A 7,292-nucleotide genomic window follows, 5' to 3' on the forward strand; every position below is an offset into this window, starting at 1 on the left:
ATGGGATTTCACGTCATGAAATGGTAAAAAAGATACAACAAATTGTAGGTTGCCATGTGGCATGCCCAATTAAGAGGGTTGCGGAGACGACGATTGGGGCATACGATTCCCTTTCCTATTTCGTGCATTTCGCTCCTCACTCTCTTCTTCAAAGATCTTCTTGCTGTTGATTAAGTCCATCGATTGCACTCCTTCCACCTAGCATTTTGCCGCCTCAAGTTTCCAGGTAGGAGCTCATACACTTTTGAAGTTTATCATCTATTTTCGACTGAAACATATTATTTGTTCCTTTGATGCTTGCATATGATTCACCTTGCATCACACCTGTCTCATTATTTTTTATCTTTTCTATCTCATCTTACATCGCACCTATCATAAAGGATGATACTTGATCACACCATCAATAAATCCTAAAAGATTTCACGATGTGAAATAGAAATCTGCTATTTCACGACATGAAATCCAAATCGTGCAAATTCACGAAAAAAACCAATTTCACAGAAAAAACCAATCCGCCTATTTTTGGGCACGCTAAAACTGAAAAGATCTTACTAACCAACAAACAACACTTTCATGCCGTGAACGCATTTCTGCTACTTCACATGCATAACTTTCATGCCATAAACTGCATTCTACTAGTTCATAGACTAACACCTTCACGCCGGCTAATAATTTCATGTCGTGAAATGCAATCTGCAATTTCATGTCGCGAAATGCAATTTGCAATTTCACGTCGTGAAATCCACTCTATTGTTTCCTGTGGTAAAATACTAATTCATGTCATATAATAATATATATGCTAATTCACCCCAACACTACATTGTTGTTGTTGCTCACTGTACTAACACTCTTTCCATCATACATCACCTGCCGTTTCATGTCAGCACATCACAAATGTACCAAGAGCTCCTACTAGTCAGCAAGACTGATGATCTCTTGATAATGTAACAGATGGCTTCAACAAAAGACTCTGACCGAAAGTTTGAAGTGACCCCAACAAACACTCAAGCTAGCGCCACTGGGTCACCAGCAGCGAGATGAAGAAAAAGAATGGGCATAGGGGCACAAATCTCACATATCACGGCCCTTATGCCAAGGATTTGAAAGGTACCATGCTCTAGGAAGACATTCTCTTCTAGTACCATAGCCTAGAGTGCCTGAAAATATTGGAAGACTAGATATACAGTATAATCTAAAGAAGGTGATATTGGGCAAGATGGTGGAGGTACTGCCCATGAATTTTAACCAACAACTCGATGCGAAATATCTCAAGTCCTACAATAAGAATACCAAACGCGAGACAATCACAAAGCCCGATGGAAGCACCATAGAGCAGGTACATATCACATAGGACATGATCAAAGAGGGACACTACAATTGCCACCCCCAGAGAAAACACACATCCTTCACATTGATTAGTTGCCATTAGAGGATATGTTGAAGAAAATTTCATACAACTCTAATGGGGCATAATATGAGAACATCAAGGAAGAGGTTGATGAGAGAGCCTATCGGGAAACGTCTATGATACTATAGGTAAAGCTGGTGGACAGATACTACCGTATACAACTTCACCAAATAGCCAAGTTGCATGAAAAGAAAGCTGAAGATTGGGCATGGTTCATCCACAAAAAAATGGAGCACTAGCTCAAGTACCATCAATCAAATATATGCAACCCCTACCTCCTAACTAATATTCTTGCCATGCCTGAAATATTCCAATCCCTAAAAGCCATCAAGAATAGGATGCCTCATAGGCCTAGTAGTAACAAGACGTGATGGCAATTTTAGCACAACTAATAGAGGATCTACAGATGGGGCAAGATGTACTCAAAGACACCCAAGAACTCCTCAAAGAAATGTCCAAAGGCACCACAAATGGTATGCAACCAGAAAAACGAAAGAATATGCAAGGACACAATAAAGAAATTATGCAGAGGCCATTTACCACAGGCAATGAATAGAGGAGGAAGCCTGAAGCCTGGGAGAAGAAGTCGCAAAGGATATAGCATCATATCAAGTAGCTCTAGAAGAACAACAAGCAAAATTAAAAGTAACCACCCCACTTGAACTAGAATTGGAAATTGGCAAAACCAAATTAACAAAAGAGTTACAATCGAAAAAAGAGGCCCCATAATCTATAATTTGGGCCTGATGAATGAATGGGGGATGATGCTCTATTATCATCGCCTCAAGTGTTGTGAGACCCGCACCCCCTCCGCTGGCAACGGCGGAAGCAGTGTCAGCCTCTTGTGCGGGGCAGGGATCCACACTCGGGGCCTCGCCCCCCCCACGGATATCCGGACAAAAGACTAGCTCGGTGGTTCCTCCGAAAACCGAGCCCGAAAAAAACTTCCCTTGCCCGGAAGGTGCGGGCAATTCCTCCAGGAAAATCATTTAATGAGAGAATTAATCTAACGAGTCAAAGTCTTAACTATTCAAACTGCTTTGACCAAACCCAAAGTCACATGGTCAGATCAAAGAAGAGACTTGCACTTGGTCCATAGAATCACCGCTTTTTTCCTCCTTTAACAACAACGAGGCATAGTCTCGCTGATTTCCACCCACAGAACAAGGGTCTTCCTAGGACTTAATCTAACTAACATAACTAATCGTAACTTATTTGTATCACAGGAATTCCCTGAGCCAACCGCCCAACCACTGTATTGGTGGGATTCCTTTATAAAAATTTGGTTATGTTTTGCCCGGGTACCGAGGAAAAGAGTTCCCAGGGCCCCTAGCTGGCATTTCAAGCAAAATTTAAGGTAGGCATACCACGTACACACCTGATATGAAATTGCCATTATAATAGATTCGGATGTCTTTAAAACAATCTTTCAATGAAAATCATACTATTACTAAATATAATCTTCCAAAATATTGAGTCCATTGTATTACAAAATATATCATCTGGACTCTCTGTTAAAGACCAGTTGGTCAACCAACGAGATCCAATATCAAAATTCGATTCACAAAAGTCATCCTTTTTAGTCCATCCGAATCTTCCTCGATGTACGCATGGGTGTCCTAGCAACCGCGAGCCCGTGCATCACCTGGTCAGAACCTTCTAGGATCTTACTTAGGTGTCCTAGCACTTTACTCAGGGATCACTTTGTCGGTCATCGCCCATCGTACCGAAAGTGCACCATTTTAACCATACCGAGACTGGTTAAGACCTCAGCAGGCTTTTCCACGAGCGACGTCCTTCGACAACTCCCCGCCAGCTGCAAATGAGCCTCTTCTTAGTTAAACACATGCCAAATGCTTCCTCCAGCATTCTGGCATAAAACAGTCCTTTAAAAGAAAACAGAGGTTCTATGCAAGTAAAATTCTTGGTTTGAAATTGGTTCCACAAAACTCTTTTTCGTTAATCCATATTTTCTTAATGAGAATCATTGATCTCGCATCAAGGTAATCTATCCAGCATTTGACTGAATTTCCAACTAGATTCTTGGTGATTTCGGTGAAGGAAAAACTAGGTTAATTCAATGGTAGTCTATTCTTTGTATTAAGAACTGGAATTGGTCACACGAGGTTTTTGCTTGATTCAGATCGAGAGATGGATAAGTAGTTTACTGGCCGTTCCTCTCACAGTCGTGGTCTAATCAAAATCATTCGGTTTACTTCTAACAAGGATTTTCTTCAGATAAACATCTACTGAACTTCTAACCGTAAGAAAATTCCAACTTTATGAATTTTATTCTAACCATAATAGATTTAGAATTGGTTCTATATGAGAATATTTGATTTTTTATTAAAATACTCTTCTAATTTTAGATAATTATCAATTTGGTGATTTATCTACATAAAATATCTAAAGATATTCTTTCTACCAATTTAATTTATCAACCCTAATTCTCTAGGTGGAATTATGGTGAAAATTTCTCTTTTGTCACACCAAAATTTAATTCAAATCTTTCTCTACTTAAAATACCGTAAAAATTCTTCTTTTAACTAAACACAAATATCCATTTTTTTTAATGACCTTAAAATTTTTCTTTTTCTCATTTAATGATGGAATTCCAAATGTCATGGGAATTCCTCTTTTATCATTTAAAAATTTCTCATGCATAAAATAAATTTACCTAAAATTTCTCTTTAAATTAAATAAAATACTCATTATCTCAAATATGCCAAGAATTTCACTTTTACTATTTAAATGATTGAATTCCAATTGTCATGGAAATTCCTCTTTTATCATTTAAAAATTTCTCATGCATAAAATAAATTTATCTAAAATTTCTCTTTAAATTAAATAAAAATATCTATTATTTTAATTATACCAAGAATTCCATTTTTACCACTTAAATGATTGAATTCCAAATGTCATGGAAATTCCTCTTTTATCATTTGAAAATTTCATGCATAAAATAAATTTATCTAAAATTTCTCTTTAAATTAAATAAAAATATCTATTATTTTAATATACCAAAATTTCTCTTTTTTGATCTAATTACATGGATCTCCATTATCATGGAAATTCCTCATTTTGCATAAAAATAAAACTACCAAAAATTTATCTTTTCTTTAATTAATTATTTATGCATAAATACTAAAAATTAGTTTCTCATGAATATGATGAAAATCATTCTTTTAGCATAGGATGTCCAATCCTAAAATATGGTAGGAAGTCCCCTTTTAGCATTATGCATAAAAATAAGATATGTATTATTTTCTAAAACTTTTACCATAGCTTCACTGCTATTACAGATAATTTTTAATTTTTCTAGAAAAGAATAAGACATTGCAATACAATTATGATAGAAGATATATTCATAAATTTAAATCCAAATTATGGAATTAGAACATAAATTTAGCCATAATCATAATATTAATTATGATTAATCTACTAGATTAGGCTATTTCTACTATTCTTCTTTTTCCAAAATGATAGGAATATCTCCTTTACATTTAGAATCTCTTAAAGTAGTTTTTTAACTACTTATAAGAATTTACCATTATTTTATTATCATAAAAGCATAAAAGAGCTATTTTCTTAATCTCTAGCTTTACAAGCTTAGAGTTTGGTTTTGAATTAAGAATCTATCAATGAGAAGTATTCTTTTTTTAAAGAATTAGCAATGACTATTCTTTTTGGGAGAGAGAGATATACATAAAAAGCATTCTAATTAAGCATTCTAATTAAGCATAAAAATTAACTTTTTTATGAATAATCATTAAAGTTCTTAGAGAAAGCTTGATTCGCATTAAAAATAACTAATTTGAAACTTCTCAAGCTTGAGAGGGGTTGAGAAGTGAAATCTTTTGAGAATATTAACAAAAACCATGAAATTACTTCTTACCTCTAGGTTTGGCTTGCTTTGTTATCTAGAAGTGAAGCCCCCAACTAATCAATTGGTTTAGTGAGTTGAGAAGAAAGCTCCAAGAGTTGTTGAAGAGAGAGAGAAGCTCCAATCTCTCCAAAAGTAGAGGATATTTAGAAAATATGATTATTTTAATGTAATACTGGCATGGTATAACCCACAGATGAGAATACAAAAGAATGAGGGTCTATTTATAGGTGAGGGAGGCCACTAACTGAGTCCAACTAGGTTCTAGAATTTTTCAGCTTCAGTTTGGCTGAATTTGGACAAGATTTGGACCAGTTTAGCTCCCATTTTAATCCAGTTTTATCCAGGAGAGAGGAGAGATAAAAATATCTCAATTTTTTAGATTTAAAAACCCTCCCACACATGTGAAGGAGGCGCCTACCCCAAAGGTTCCCCTCTCCTTACCAAGGTGTCAAAAATTCATCATTCCTCTAAAATATCTCATTTTTTTTAGTAATATCTCTTAATTTTTAACTAATAAACCTTGTACTCAGTCAACTCTTCATCTTATGTGAGCATTTACTCATTTTTGGGTATTTTCTTTTATTCTTTGGATTTATCTCATCCCAACACTTGGATTAATCCTATTGGCCCATTGGAACCTTAATTGGACCATAATCCAAAAATTTCTAAAAATCTTGACCCTTAGGCAAAGGTCCTTTATAATTGATTCCTAATGCACCTTGGAGAATTTATTTTGAACTTCTGTTTCAGGGAAATATATTTTTGATATTAGGAGAATTTTTATATCAAAAAATATCTCAATATTGAATTATCTCTCTCTAGAATTTTCCTTCTCTCTCTAGATAAAAACAAGGAAAATAATAATTTCTCGTACTCAGAAATAGGGAATGAATATAGGGGATTGAGGTAAAAGCTTATTCATTATTCAGGCTAAGGAGGAATCTTACATCCTCTCCCACTTGAAAAATGCGAGATGTCCTCATCTCGCAAAGTGGGGGTAATCTTTTACCAACTCTTCTTCTTTCTCCTAGGTGGCGTCTTCTTTCTCCCAGGTGGCGTCTTCTAGAGAGAAGAACTTCCACTTGACTAAAAATTCTCTGAGAACTTTGCTCTTGAGAACCTTCTCCCAAATGTCAAGGATTTATTCAGGTTGGAGTACCATCTAGCCTTGAGTTGGAGAAATCAATTGTTCATCATCAAGCACGTAACTCGGGCTGGGCACATATTTCTTAAGCAAACTGACGTGGAATACATTACGTACTTTGAGATGGGGAGAGAGAAGAAATTTATAAGCTAGATCGCCCACTTTCTTTATAACAGCATATGGTCCATAGTATCTGGGAGAGAGCTTCTTGTACTTCCCTAAAGATAAGGAACAAACTTCTATTTGGTTGTACTCGAATGAAGACCATATCTGATTCTTCAAACTCTCTCTCTGATCTCTTTTTATCTGCATATTGCTTTTGCCTATCTTGGGATACCTTAATATCTTTACGGATTGATTGCATTTGCTGGTCCATGTCATCAAGCATTTGTCTGGACATCTCGACTCTAATCAATGGGTCGGACCAAGTCAACGATGTAAGGCAATCTTGTCCATATAAAGCTTTGAAAGGGCTCATCCCAATGCTTTGATGATAAGAAGCATTGTAAGCAAATTCAACCAGATGAAAATGGCTTAACCACTTCTTGGATTCCCTGCCGCAACATGACCGAAGGATATCTTCTATTACCCTGATTCACTCTTTCAGTTTGGCCATTTGTTTCAGGGTGATAGGCTGTGCTGAGATCCAAGAAAGTTCCTACTGCTTCGAAGAATGCAATCCAGAAGTTCGATGTGAATTTGGAATCTCTGTCACTTACTATCCTCCTGGGTAAGCCATGCAATTTGAAGATCTCTTTAAGAAAAACTCTGGCAACATCCACTGCAGTGTATGTTTCTTTCACTGGAATTAGATGGGCAACTTGGGTTAGTCTGTCAACTACCATAAAAATGGA

This window comes from Cibotium barometz, chromosome 19 (genome assembly GCF_041138505.1).
Source record: "Cibotium barometz isolate CiBa-2024 chromosome 19, ASM4113850v1, whole genome shotgun sequence".
Lineage (NCBI taxonomy): Eukaryota > Viridiplantae > Streptophyta > Polypodiopsida > Cyatheales > Cibotiaceae > Cibotium > Cibotium barometz.